The sequence below is a fragment of the Triticum urartu genome, chromosome 2 (genome assembly GCF_003073215.2).
Source record: "Triticum urartu cultivar G1812 chromosome 2, Tu2.1, whole genome shotgun sequence".
Lineage (NCBI taxonomy): Eukaryota > Viridiplantae > Streptophyta > Magnoliopsida > Poales > Poaceae > Triticum > Triticum urartu.
Genome location: NC_053023.1, coordinates 8,427,051 through 8,441,565, shown reverse-complemented (window position 1 = coordinate 8,441,565; position 14,515 = coordinate 8,427,051). Strand labels below are relative to the sequence as shown.

At 46.0% G+C, this 14,515-nt stretch overlaps 1 long non-coding RNA gene across 1 annotated transcript; it reads left to right on the top strand.

Annotated features, from left to right (window-relative positions):
* The first annotated feature begins 4,170 nt into the window (after positions 1-4,170).
* LOC125540606 lies at positions 4,171-6,092 on the top strand. The gene is made up of 2 exons (XR_007297346.1): positions 4,171-4,757; positions 5,783-6,092. It is a non-coding gene; the product is annotated as an uncharacterized LOC125540606 (long non-coding RNA).
* Positions 6,093-14,515: the final 8,423 nt, after the last annotated feature.

Here is a 14,515-nt window from a genome sequence, read left to right as displayed (position 1 = left end):
TTCTGAACAGACGTTTCAACCGTGGTATTATAGGAGCATACCACATCACCTTCGCAGGAACCCTCTTCCTGGGGGGCTCGCCATCAACATCACCAGGGTCATCTCGTCTGATCTTATACCGCAATGCAACGCATACCGGGCATGCGTTCAGATCCTTGTATGCACCGCGGTAGAGAATGCAGTCATTAGGGCATGCATGTATCTTCTCCACCTCCAATCCTAGAGGGCACACAACCTTCTTTGATGCGTATGTACTGTCGGACAATTCGTTATCCTTTGGAAGCTTCTTCTTCAATATTTTTAGTAGCTTCTCAAATCCTTTATCAGGCACAGCATTCTCTACCTTCCACTGCAGCAATTCCAGTACGGTACCGAGCTTTGTGTTGCCATCTTCGCAATTGGGGTACAACCCTTTTTTGTGATCCTCTAACATGCGATCGAACTTCAGCTTCTCCTTTTGACTTTCGCATTGCGTCCTTGCATCAACAATGACCCGGCGGAGATCATCATCATCAAGCACATTGTCTGGTTCCTCTTGATCTTCAGCAGCTTCACCCGTTGTAGCATCATTGGGCACATCGACTAGTTCCTCTTGATCTTCACCAGCTCCCCCCGTTGCAGCATCACCGTATTCAGGGGGCACATAGTTGTCATCGTACTCTTCTTCTTCGCGGTCTTCCATCATAACCCCTATTTCTCCGTGCGTCGTCCAAATATTATAGTGTGGCATGAAACCCTTATAAAGCAGGTGGGAGTGAAGGATTTTCCGGTTAGAATAAGACCTCGTATTCCCACATCCAGTGCATGGACAACACATAAAACCATTCTGCTTGTTTGCCTCAGCCGCATCGAGAAACTCATGCACGCCCTTAATGTACTCGGAGGTGTGTCTGTCACCGTACATCCATTGCCGGTTCATCTGCGTGCATTATATATAATTAAGTGTCCAAATTAATAGAAGTTCATCCACATTAAAACCAAAGTACATACATAGTTCTCATCTAACAACATATAGCTCTCCAGAGCATCTAATTAATTAAACCATACATTGAAACTATGTAAAACATTTCAATGCGAAAACAAATGCGATCATAATCGCAACCAAGGTAACAATTGATCCAACGGCATAATGATACCAAGCCTCGGTATGAATGGCATATTTTCTAATCTTTCTAGTGTTTCGTTGCAAACTTCTATATCCTCCCGGCCGACGGCACCCGTGGGGGCTTGATTCTGGCCACGTCGGACCGCTTCTTCACCCTATCCGACTTCCATGCACTACAAGAAACATGTTAATCCATGACAGATTTTGGATGACGTTCTCAGAATTCGTCACAGATAGGGTGCCATCGATGATGGTTTCTCTGTTTCGTCACGGAAAACGTCATGGATCAGCAAAATAAAAATAGGCCCCAAAACAGTAGCCCTCTAGGGAGAAACCGTCATGAAATCTGTCATGGAACAAGCAGCTAGGCCTTTTTTTTCTTTATACACCATCCAGTCCGTCATGTATGACTCATGCTGATGTGCCATACGTTTTTCTTCTTTTGGCCCACATGTTAGTCCTTGCTACGTCCTGCACTACACAGGTGCCATGCGAGCTTGCCATAGTATGGGACCCACATGTAAGTGTGGCAGAGTGAGAGATGAGCCGAGACCGATGCCACGTCAGCTTTGCTGGAAAGTGCGGGTTCCACATGTCAGTATGACACGAGAGAAATAACAGCAAAATATGAATTGCGCTCAAGGGGGTTTCGAACCTGAGACCTCCAGCTACTAGACCGAACGAGCTAGCCACCCAGCCACAAAACGCTATTTGTGTAACTATGAGCAAGAATTTTATATAGACAATACGTTGTGATGCTTGGCTGTACCAACCAAGCAGTTTTTTTTTACGAAATCTCTAGCTCCAAGTAGTTTTTTACTCGTTTTCTAGCTTTAATCGATGGAACGAGCTAGCCACTCGACAACAATTAGATGCTAAAAATAGTAATTATATAATTGGGCCTGTCCTGTGCGCCAACCCATGCAGTTTTCTACTCGTTTTCTTTTTATTTTGTCCAAGTTATATTTTTTAGTTTTTTCCATATAAAACATTTACTGTTATTATTGTTTTGCAAGTAAAAGTTACAGTAATAATTAACATACAACTATTATGTATTTCAAATGTCTATTCTATTTTCATTCTTTTGTACCTTGCAGAGGTAAACATGAACTTTTTATAAAATTTACATGGACTTAAACAGTTCAACGTGCATTACAAATTATTTGCAAATTCTGTATCTTCATTCTTGGCCAAAAGCACACAATTTTTGTATATGTTTCAACCAGTATTAAAAATTATTGTGTAATAATAATAATGTTTTGAAATGTATTAAAAATGTTACACATGTTTTAGTCTATAGAAATGTAAGATTAATAGTACATAGTATCATAATATATTTTTACTAAAACATTCACCATTTTCTAAAAACACACTGAACATTTTTTAAAAATACACATTGACATTTTTTAAAGGGACGTTGTCTATTTTTTGAATTCATGATGAACTAAAAAACACGTTTACAATTTTTTAATACACGTGAAATGGTTTTCTAAAAACATGTTGAACATTTGTTTCAAATGCACTAATACTTCCGTTAAGTTTTATCGCAATTGCAATTTTCCGTACATTTCTTGTTTTGAATGCAAAAGTTGTCACGTACACTTCCTGGAAACCGGGACATCTCCCCCGAAACATGGTTTCGAGAGGGAATGGGTCGGGTTTGAATGCAATGTTTCATCGTTGGACCTTGAAAGTTTTTCTACATTCAAGAGACACCATCACATGTTGCATGTCAAAGTTTATCATTTTAGGGGTTTGTTCGCTATATTTTAGCCATTGAGTGCATTTCTTGTTATTTAACGAATACAATTCAAATTTGAACAACATGTGCATACAAAAATGGTAAAAATGGGTTAAAAAAAATCCTAATTTTGTCCAACAAGTCTATGTTCAGGTCTTATCCAAGAAAAGAAGAGGAATCACATACATTAGGGTGCCAAGGATCGAGCCCAAACACAAAGCTTATTGGTTATTTTTATTCTAGAAAATGCAAACAAAGTCTGAAAACAAGAAACCTGACATGGTGTCATTACATGATTCCTAGGCACCATGGTAAAAATTTGAGAGCGTTTCACAAAACTTGCGACGTACACTATTTGGAAACCGGAAGATCTCCGAGGAAGAATCATGATTTCGAGAGGGAGCATGCCGAGTTTGAATGCAAAAGTGACGGTTGCTTCATCAATTGACCCTGAAACATTTTTTACACTGAACATACACTGTCATATGTGCCATGTCAAAATTGGCATTTTGTGTTTCTTTTTCTTTCTAAATTTAATCCTCTAACCATTCTCCTATCTCATCTTCATTTCCGTCTCTCTCTCTCTCCCTCTCCCTCTCTTTCTCTGCACATTGTGTAGAACGCGGCCTGCATGTCGGCATGCTCACTGGCGGCCTGCATGTCGGCGTGCTTGCCGTTGGCGGCGATTGAAGTAGCGCAGGGAGGCGTTGACTCGCCGAGGAGCTAGGGAGGAACACCGGAGGCGACTTCTTGTGCTTGCCGGTGGCGGCGATTGAAGTAGCGCAGGGAGGCGTGACTCGCCGAGGAGCTAGGGAGGAACACCGAGGCGACTTCTTGTGCTTGCCGGTGGCGGTGATTGAAGTAGCGTAGGGAGGCGTTGACTCGCCGAGGAGCTAGGGAGGAGCACCGGAGGCGACTTCTTGTGCTTGCCGGTGGCGAGCGTCGATGTTAGTGGTCAGAGCTGCGAGAGGAGCTGTCAGCTTGACAAGGAGCTCGAGAGAAGCAAGGCATGCAATTGCTCTCGAGGGGATCGTGATCCAGATCCGGCAACACACAAGTTGTTGCAGTGGGGAAGATTGCAACAATGACTCAGTTGCAAAAACTAGTCATCATAATACGTTGCTCCCGAGCCATATGATTAAATTTAAAATCAGATCATCAGGTAGTTTGCATCATTTTCGTTAATATAAATTATCTAAAAATAGCGAAAGCCCATTATGGCTCTCAGCCAGGGAGCAATCCTGCGTGAGGCAAACCATGCATTCTGATTGGCCATATCAGCCCGCCCGCTGATCGTGCTCCTCAACCGTTCGATTTTCTGAGATCCAACGGATGGCACACAATCCCTAATTCCCTACCTCTCTCTTCTCTCCCCTACCCCCGCAGCCGCCGGCTTCTCTTCCGCCCAGATCCCTCCTCCCGTGCCTCCTTCCTCCCATCTCGTTCTCCAATCTTCGACTTCCTTGCCCAGTCGAGGAGCTCGGAGTCCGCATCGTGGCAAGCACCACCAGTGCGACGTCCAGGCCGCCCCACACCGTCCGAGCGTTCCATGTGCGGCTGGATCTGGCGTCTAGCTGCCGGATCCACCGCGGATAGCAACATCGCCTGCTACCTCCTCTCCGACTCCAACCACCACACCACCTCTACTCCATCCAGCCGTCCCGTCCACTGCCAGAACCAGCAATCTCGCTGTCGGATTGGTGGCGGTGGTTCCTCATGGTTCAGTCTCCTCCCGATGACGCGTCGGGGGCTGGTTCCAGGCGGACATCAGCCAGCCCACAGTTAGCGCTCTCATCTCACGCCCGTCTTCCCCATCGATGGCACGGGTCTCCTCAAGGAGGACAACACCGACACTGCTAGGTATGGTGAACGCAACCAGGGCGACGGGCCACTTCTTCGTCTCTAGCTCCGGTAAGACCCTGGTCTTCCGTCCTGCTCTCCCTCTCTCGTGCTCTGGGTGACACGGCCACTGAGCCGTGCCTGTGTATGTGCCGACCATGGTGCCATGGCTTAGGATTTAAGCATGTGGTGGTCATCTGGCCATGGTTTATCCTGTTCTTGCCGTTTGCTAGGCAGAATGTAATAGGATGCATATTTTAGCTTGATTTAGCTCATAGGCTGCTATCCCATCACATTCTATGCTATTGTTGATTACTCCTGTTCATGGTATGCTAATGTTTAAAACTGTTTCTGTTTATTTAGGTTCAGTGGGGTTATACTCGTGCTTATGCTACTGAACAATTGTCCTAGCATGTTACTTGGAATTTGGGCATGGTACTGTGGTGATTTGCAGGTTATTGGCTTTTGTACTTCTCGATGGCTTGTAGCTAGAATTACAGAGTTGTATAAGAACCGAAATTACTATGCTATACTTGAGTTGTGATTTGCCATAGTAAAGTGTTTACTCCTATAGTTCTTATGGTATCTTTAAATAGACATCTATATTGAGTGTATCTGTATTGCCCCTCTGTTCTTAGTAATCTACTTCATTTACATTGCCTCTAAATGCTGGAATTATGAATGTTTGTTAGGAGTAGTAAATACTAATGAATTGATTTTGCTGAGAGTCAAGTGTAGTCATATTTGTGAATGTGCCTTCTATAAGGTTTGTGAATTTGAAAAAAAACTACTTATATTGTACAGTGTGATCTTGCATTTATATACAATAACATCAAATAGGAAAAATACATATTGCATTAGAATTATATATGTTTGAGTAAATAGGCCTTCTGACAATTGTAATATCAGTTTCTTCATTTGTTTTAGAATACAAAAATAGGCCGTCTGACAATTGTTTAATTGAGAAGTGTGATGCACATTCTTTTAGAGGCACAATAGTTTCCTTTCCTCCACAATATGTACTGTGCATATAATTATCATTTCTTATTTCCTTATTCTGTATCAGCTAGATACTGATTGGTGTAGTATTTTAACAGCTGTGCAGGATCATTTGCTGCCTGTACCAGAGTGTGAATGACATCATCGACTTCTACCTCCTCCATCTCAAGGACAAATCTCTTGCAACCCATGGTGCTGCATTTGAAGTGTTCATTTGTATTTTGGTAGTGATTATTATCTGTGCAATGTATGATGTTTTGGATTTCTTTTGTAAATGTTGGCAATGTGGCTTTAGTGTTGTACCAGTGATGGTTGTTGTAATTGAATGAAACAATTTAATAGAAAATTGTGGGCTTGGCAAAATTATGTGTCCTGTTGATGGAAAATAATTGGATGTGAAAATTTGTATTATGTGTAATGGGATGTGCTAGCTGGGCGAATTGAATGGACGTTGCTATTTGGGTCGTATTGGAATTAATTGGGCTGAAATCTTAATTGGGTTGATATGGGCCATATTGGAATTAATTGGGCTGAAATCTTAACCGGGTTGATAGTCAAACGTAGTGGGCTAGAATTTTAACTGGGCCGATGATCAAATGGGCTGCCACCTTAGATTCACGGAAGCTGCCACGTCAGATGATGATGTGGAATGCCTCCTAACGTCGTTATGAGTGTGTCTGTTAAATACCCACCTGTGACAGTCCAAATCCGTCATGGATCCGTGACGGATTTGGAAACCCGTCATGGAGTGCATGGTTGTTAAATTATGACGCGATATACATGACAGATTTCAAATCCGTCACGGGTGCTCTTCCATGATGGTTCTAAGCACATCGGTGACAGTATGAATCCGTCATGTATTAACAAGTTCCTTGTAGTGATGCGACTCCGGGCTCCATCTCCGTCACCGTCACCATGCTCAACGAGCGCGCTTCGTGGACAATCACGGGCGTCTATGGCCCGCAGGGCGAGCAAGACAAGTTGGCCTTCATTGAGGAGCTGAGGACTCTCAAGACCATGGCCAGAAGTGAGTGGCTCCTTCTGGGGGATTTCAACCTCATCACTAAAGCGGCGGATAAGAGCAACACCAACATCAACCGCCGCCTGGTGGGCAAGTTCCGTGGGGCTCTTGATTTCTTGCAGCTAAAGGAGCTTCACCTAGGCGGGCGCCGTTTCACTTGGTCAAATGCGCAGGCCAACCCGGTCCTTACCAAGATTGACCACGTGTTCCAGTCCGACGATTGGGACATACTCTTTCCCAATGCGCACCTTCAGGCTATCACCACAGCTTGCTCGGATCATGCTCCATTATATCGTCAGGGGTGCGTCGACGACTCGAGAAAGCCTTCCTTTAAATTCGAGGAATTCTGGCTTCGTCTCCTGGGCTTCAAGGACACCGTTGCCTTGGCATGGAACAAACCTGTTCAGGCCCGAGATGCCATCCGCAAGATTCATATCAAGCTCTGTCGGACTGCGAAGGCCCTGCGCAAGTGGCAAAAGGAAAAGGTCGGGATGCTTGGCTCCCAGATCGCAGTTGCCAAGGAGATCATTTGGCGCCTGGATGTTGCTGAGGAGGGAAGACCGCTCTCGGACTCGGAGAGGGAATTGCGTAAACAACTTAAGGCCTCGTACCTGGGGCTCCTCGCCATTCAGAAAATCAAGCTGAGACAGCATTCTCGGCTCAACTAGATCCGACTGGGGGATGCCACCACAAAGCTTTTCCATGCTCGAGCGAACGGACGAAGGCGTAAGAACTTCATCCAGACAATCACCACCACCTCGGGGCTGGCAATTATCAGACAGGACAAGGAACGGGCCCTTCTGGACCAGTTCCAGGCTAACATCGGCACGCCTGCCCTGCGCACCAAGTCCATTGTCTGGGAGAGCATCGGGATGCAGCGCCACGACCTATCGGCTCTAGATGCTCCATTCGACGAGGCGGAGATTAAGGAGGCGGTATTCTCCTTACCTTCGGTCAAGGCCCCGGGCCCTGATGGTTTCATCGGCGCCTTCTTCAAATCATGCTGGGAGATCATCAAAGTGGATGTCGTGGCTGTGGTGATGCAGCTCGCGAACCTGAGAGGCGACTGCGCTGGCCTGATCAATTCTGCCAACATTATTCTGATCCTGAAAAAATCCGGCGCATCCTCGATTGGCGACTACCGCCCAATCAGTTTGATACACAGCATCTCCAAGATCTTCTCCAAGCTGTTGGCTAACCGACTAGCCCCTCTGCTTCCGTCGCTGGTTTCCAAGTGCCAGAGTGCCTTTGTGAAGAAACGGTGCATCCACGATAATTTCCTACACGTGCAAAACTTGATCAAAGAATTGCACCGCTCTTCAACGCCAGGCCTTTTCCTCAAGCTCGACATCTCCAAGGCTTTCGACTCTGTGAGTTGCGCTTACCTGCTGGAGGTGCTGCAACAGTTGGGATTTGGGCAGCGCTGGCGGGATTGGATCTGCATGACCCTCGCTTCATCTTCCTCTAGGGTGCTGTTAAATGGGGAGTCGGGAACCCCATTCGTACATGGAAAAGGCCTTCGCCAGGGCGACCCGGTGTCGCCTATGCTCTTCCTTCTGGCCATCGATCCTCTGCAACTTATGTTTCGGGCGGCTTCCCAGGCCGGGATCCTCAAGCCCATTAGGGCGCGGACGGCCTCCTGCAGTGTTTCTCTCTATGCAGACGATGCGGGCATCTTCGCTAACCCGGTCAAAGGAGAGATCAACGCCATCGCTAGGATCCTTGCCTGTTTAGGGGATGCATCGGGCCTCGTCACAAACGTCAGCAAGACCGAGGTGTTCCCCATTCGCTGCCAGGACATCGATCTCCCGGCAATCCTCTCGGCCTTCCCGGCCAAGCTGGCCTCGTTCCCCGGCCGATACCTAGGTCTCCCACTATATACCAGGCGGCTCAGAAGGGTTGACCTCCAACCTCTTCTAGACAAGGCAATGGGCCGGTTGCTGGGCTGGAAGGGGAAGAACCTGGCGCGACCGGGCAGGGTCTCCCTTGCAAAGTCCGTATTGTGCACCATCGCAAATCATCACCTCACTGCACTCTCGCTTCCCACTTGGGCAATCCAGAAGCTCAGTAAGATCACTCGTAACTTCATCTGGTGTGGGGAAGACTCGGAAAACACGTCTGGCGGACATTCTCTGGTCAACTGGAAGACTGTCTGCCGGCCTAAGCCCATGGGGGGCCTGGGAATCACTGACCTCGAGAGATTTGGCCAGGCGCTCCGACTGCGCTGGCCTTGGCTTATGTGGACTGATCCTGGCCGCCAATGGGTGGGCTCTTCGGTGCCCTGCGATGAGACGGATATGGCGCTCTTCAGGGCTTCTACCACCATCTCCTTGGGCAATGGGAGAAAATCCTTATTCTGGCACGACGAATGGACAGGACGGGGCCCCCTGTCCCGGGCCTTCCCAGAGCTGTATAAAATTGCCACCAGGAAGAGGAGAACTGTGATGAAGGAGCTCCAGGAGGAGAACTGGATCAGATCGGTGGCCCGTCTTTCATCGCCTACTCATCTGCAAGAGTTCATTGCCCTCGCATCAGCTATCTCTCAGGTTGAGTTGAGCCCGGACCAGGAGGACTCCATCACTTGGCGGTGGACCCCAAATGGCATATACTCTGCTGCTTCGGCCTACGCGGTCCAGTTCTCTGCATCCTATCCCAGGTTTTCCCCAGCCAAGATTTGGGAGGCACACGCTGAGCCAAAATGCAAGTTCTTCGCCTGGCTTGTGCACCACGGAAAAATCCTCACGACCGACATACTAGCCGTTCGTGGCTGGCCGCATGACCCTCGCTGCCCCCTTTGCCTTGGGGCACCGGAGACGGCCACTCATCTTTGAAAGGATTGCCCGTTTGCCGCCGCAGTTTGGTCTCACGTCCAGGTGTGGACGGGAGAGGATTCTGGGGCCACGCCCACGTTGCCCCCTTCGATGGGGATTTCGGACTGGTGGGATTCGTTCACCACCAATTTGCCCAAGGACGATGGAAGAAGGCGGAGCGGCCACTTCCTTTACACCATCTGGAACATCTGGAAGGAGTGAAACCGACTCATCTTCTATGGAACTCGCCTCACGCACCTAGAGGTAGCAGCTATTGCCTTCGATGACATCAAGCAAAGGACTTTGGCCTTTGGTCGAGCACAGGTGGCAGCCGGTATCGGTTGATTAGTTCCTAGGGGTTTTTGTCCGGTTTCTCTCAAAAAACCGGAACTCTCTTGTACATAAACTTTATCCTCCTTCTTATATGAAAAGGCAGTGCTCCTGCCGGTTCCTCAAAAAAAATCTTCAAGAGCATTGCATCCATCTTGATCTTGTGATCATCGACGACATCTGCAATATGCAACTCCAATATCATCTTCTCCTCCTCAATTTTTTATTTTTTCCTTCAACAAATTGTTTTCTTCTTGAACTACATTTAACCTCTCGACAATAGGGTCGGTTGGAATTTCCGATTCACATACATCCTACATAAATAAAATCTATGTCACATTGGTCGGCATAATTTTCATAAACAATAAATGAACCAATAGTTATAAAGATAATATATATACCACATCCGAATCATAGACAGGACGAGGGCCGACGGGGGCGGATACCAAAACCATCGCACTATATAAGATGCAATAATAAAAGTAAGAAAATAATACAAGTATCTATGTAAACATACAAGTAAGAATATTTTTTCCTTTCATAAAGAAGATAAGAACAAGAGGCTCACCACGGTGGTGCCGGCGATGAGCTCGGCGCGGGTGATCGACGGCGGTGAAGACGGGGACGGGGCGTGACGGACCGCTAAATCTAGACAAATATTGAGGAAAATGGAGCTTGGAGAAGAGAAAGCTTAAGTAGTGTGGCTCAGGCATTCCATCGAACACCTTGTGTGCATAGGAGGTGAGCTAGAGCACCACCAAGCCCTCTCCCCCTCGGCCAGAAAAAACAGAGCAGTGTGCTCTGCTCTTACGCGAGGGGGTATATATAGGCACCTCATTGGTCCCGGTTGGTGGCATGAACCGGGACTAAAGGGGAGCCTTTGGTCCCGGTTCAAGCCACCAACCGGGACCAATGGTGGTGGGCCAGGAGCGAGGCCCATTGGTCCCGGTTCGTCCCACCAACCGGGACCAAAAGGTTCAGACGAACCGGGACCAATGGCCCACGTGGCCCGGCCGGCCGCCTGGGCTCACGAACCGGGTCCAATGCCCCCATTGGTCCTGGTTCTGGACTAAACCGAGACTAATGGGCTGACCCGGCCTGGACCTTTGCCCCCTTTTCTACTAGTCTTACTACCTCTTAAGCAATTTACATAGGATGATGGGAGGGCAGCTTCTCTTTCAAACACACTACAAACGCAGACGCTCATACATCCACACACACACTTATTGTGGTATACATAGCAGGCCTTTTGAACATTTTACTGCCTCTTAAGTTATTTACGGGGGATGATAGGAACTTCTCTTTTAAACACAGTACAGACGCACAATACATACATACACACATACACTCACCGTGGTATACCTAACATGTCTTTTTTACATTTTTACTGCTTCTTAAGGAATTTATGTGGAATGAAAGGAGGGTAGCTTCTCTTTTAAACATGGTATAGACAAAGACGCTCATACATAAACACATACACTCATCGTGATATACCCGGCAGGCAGCTTCTCGGTGTATTTTGTCAAGTGGTTTTTCTAAAGCCAGCCAACCAACCAAAACAAAAGATGCATGTCCACTCACCGCTTTGCTTTATCTCTTGGGAGTCCTCTTCCCGTCTCAAAACCATTTCTTTGACTTTCCAGCCACCTCCACACCGCCGTAGTCCACACACACACACACACACATGAACTCAGCTGCGGACCACACCACCAGTGTCGCGCGTTACCTCGGAGCACTGCTAGCATACACCTATCCTTCACCACCTGCTCAGCCACCTAATCTGCTCCCAGTGACTTGGGCCAATCAACGGCCGCCGATGCCGACCTCATCTAGCGTGACCCCGGTATACCCTGTGGCGGTGGCCCCGCTGCTCAGCGCTGACGTGCAGCTATACGCATGGGTAGGTTCATGACGGTGTCACACATGAGGCCCTTCCCCTCGGCAACAGCCGTGAACAAGAGTTCATTTGTGTCATCTCATAGTACCAATACCCAACCGTCACAAATCCGTTAGTAGCTTCGGAAGGATCCTAGAAAGATAACGCACACTATGTTGGGTTATTTCTTTTGGAATGCAGTTTGAAAGATGTGAGGTCATTACGACTAAACTGGCTCCAAATTTGCTTAGACTAGCCACAATGGAGAGTAACATGCACTAGTAACATACACATATCCCTAGACTATGTTACTACATTCATAGTGGGTAGTAACATAAGTGTGGTAACATGCAGAGCTTCATTTATTAAGTTATAGACTCATATTGCATTGAGACATGTGATGTTACAGTAACTAGCTAAGTTACTACTACTACTACCTCTCTTCTCATTAACTCATTGCCACATAAGCAAATTTGATGAGTTGGACTCGATGTTACTGCTGAAGTTACTCCCATTGTGGCTAGTCTTATAGAAGATAGCAGTCACCGTGTCATTCTATGCATTCAGTTTAGCAATAAATGATGTCTATGGAAACTGAATAGCTATGGAACATGTAAAAGAATAGTTCAAGTTTGGTGCACGAGAGTGTTAATTGTCTAGTATATATAGTATGTGGTAAAGATTTACCTTTTGCCCTTAAAACCAAAGAAATTACTCACACCTTATTTCACTTGGTGTTTGCACCAAAAGTGAATGCCCGCCACCACCGACACGACAAAGGAGGAGTTGGTTCCCACGACATCCCCATTCAGTATTTTTCAAAGCTTCAATTTAGTTTAATCATAACTTAGCTTTGGTGTTCTTTATCTACATCAAATTACCATCTTTGAGAAAAAACATATTTTAAGATAAGATGTAACCAATAATTAATTTAAGTCAAGGTTGCATCATGTTCATATTAAGTAAAGAAGTCAAGGACTTGTCTAAACCAAGTTTCTTAGTCTGATGGTATGGTGTGGTCCTTTTTAAGATACGGAGGGATAGGTAGAAATGAACATCTGGGTTTGGAAGGGTTTTTGAACTTCAGTTTAGGTTGTTTCAGGTCCCATGTACAGATGCCTTTGCATATTTATGAAAATAAAATCTCGCTGTATCCCTCAGTTGTTTTTTTATTTGCACATAAATCGTATGTCTTATGGTTTATTTTTTAAGCACCATATTTGTGTACATTCACCTTATATTAGGGGTCTTCTAATCCCGCTATGTGATATTCTCTACTCTAGATATCTTTCTGGATTAATATACTCAGTTTGGATGAGTCAAGAGGAAGCGAAAACCGAGAAGTCCTGCCTTTGGGAAACAATATGTTGAGTACCAAAGTATTACATAGTTCATTTATGTGTTTTATCCCGACACTAGTTTCAGGCATAGGTTACACGGAATACTATTTGTAATGAAGGCAAAGTTACCTTATGGTGCTCTGATACGTCTTCATCGTATCTACTTTCCAAACACTTTTGCTCTTGTTTTGGACTCTAACTTGCATAATTTGAATGAAACTAACCCGGACTGACGTTGTTTTCAGCAGAATTGCCATGGTATTATTTTTGTGCAGAAATAAAAGTTCTCGGAATGACCTGAAACTTCACGGAGAATATTTTTGGAATTTATAAAAAATACTGGTGAAAGAATCAAGACCAGGGGGCCCACACCCTGTCCACGAGGGTGGGGGCGCGCTTGCCCCCTAGGCGCGCCCCCTGCCTCGTGGCCCCCTTGGTGCTCCACCGACCTGAACTCCAACTCTATATATTCACGTTCGGGGAGAAAAAAATCAGAGAGAAGGATTCATCGCGTTTTACGATACGGAGCCACCGCCAAGACCTAATCTCTCTCGGGAGGGCTGATCTGGAGTCCGTTCGGGGCTCCGAAGAGGGGAATCCGTCGCCGTCATCATCATCAACCTTCCTCCATCACCAATTTCATGATGCTCACCGCCGTGCGTGAGTAATTCCATCGTAGGCTTGCTGGACGGTGATGGGTTGGATGAGATTTATCATGTAATCGAGTTAGTTTCTTAGGGTTTGATCCCTAGTATCCATTATGTTCTGAGATTAATGTTGCTATGACTTTTATATGCTTAATGCTTGTCACTAGGTCCCGAGTGCCATGATTTCAGATCTGAACCTATTATGTTTTCATGAATATATGTGAGTTCTTGATCCTATCTTGCAAGTCATTAGTCACCTATTATGTGTTATGATCCGGTAACCCCGAAGTGAAAAAAATCGGGACCACTCCCGGTGATGACCGTAGTTTGAGGATTTCATGTATTCACTAAGTGTTAATGCTTTGGTCCGGTACTCTATTAAAAGGAGGCCTTAATATCCTTTAGTTTCTAATAGGACCCCGCTGCCACGGGAGGGTAGGACAAAAGATGTCATGCAAGTTTTTTTCCATAAGCATGTATGACTATATTCGGAATACATGCCTACATTCAATTGATGAACTGGAGCTAGTTCTGTGTCACCCTATGTTATAACTGTTGCATGAAGAATCGCATCCGACATAATTATCCATCACTGATCCAATGCCTACGAGCTTTTCACATATTGATCCTTGCTTAGTTACTTTTCCGTTGCCACTCTTACAATTACTATAAAACTACTACTGTTACCTTTGCCATCGTTACCATTACTTCCATACTACTTTGCTAGTAAATACTTTGCTGCAGATATTAAGTTTTCCAGGGGTGGTTGAATTGGCAACTCAACTGCTAATGCTTGAGAATATTCTT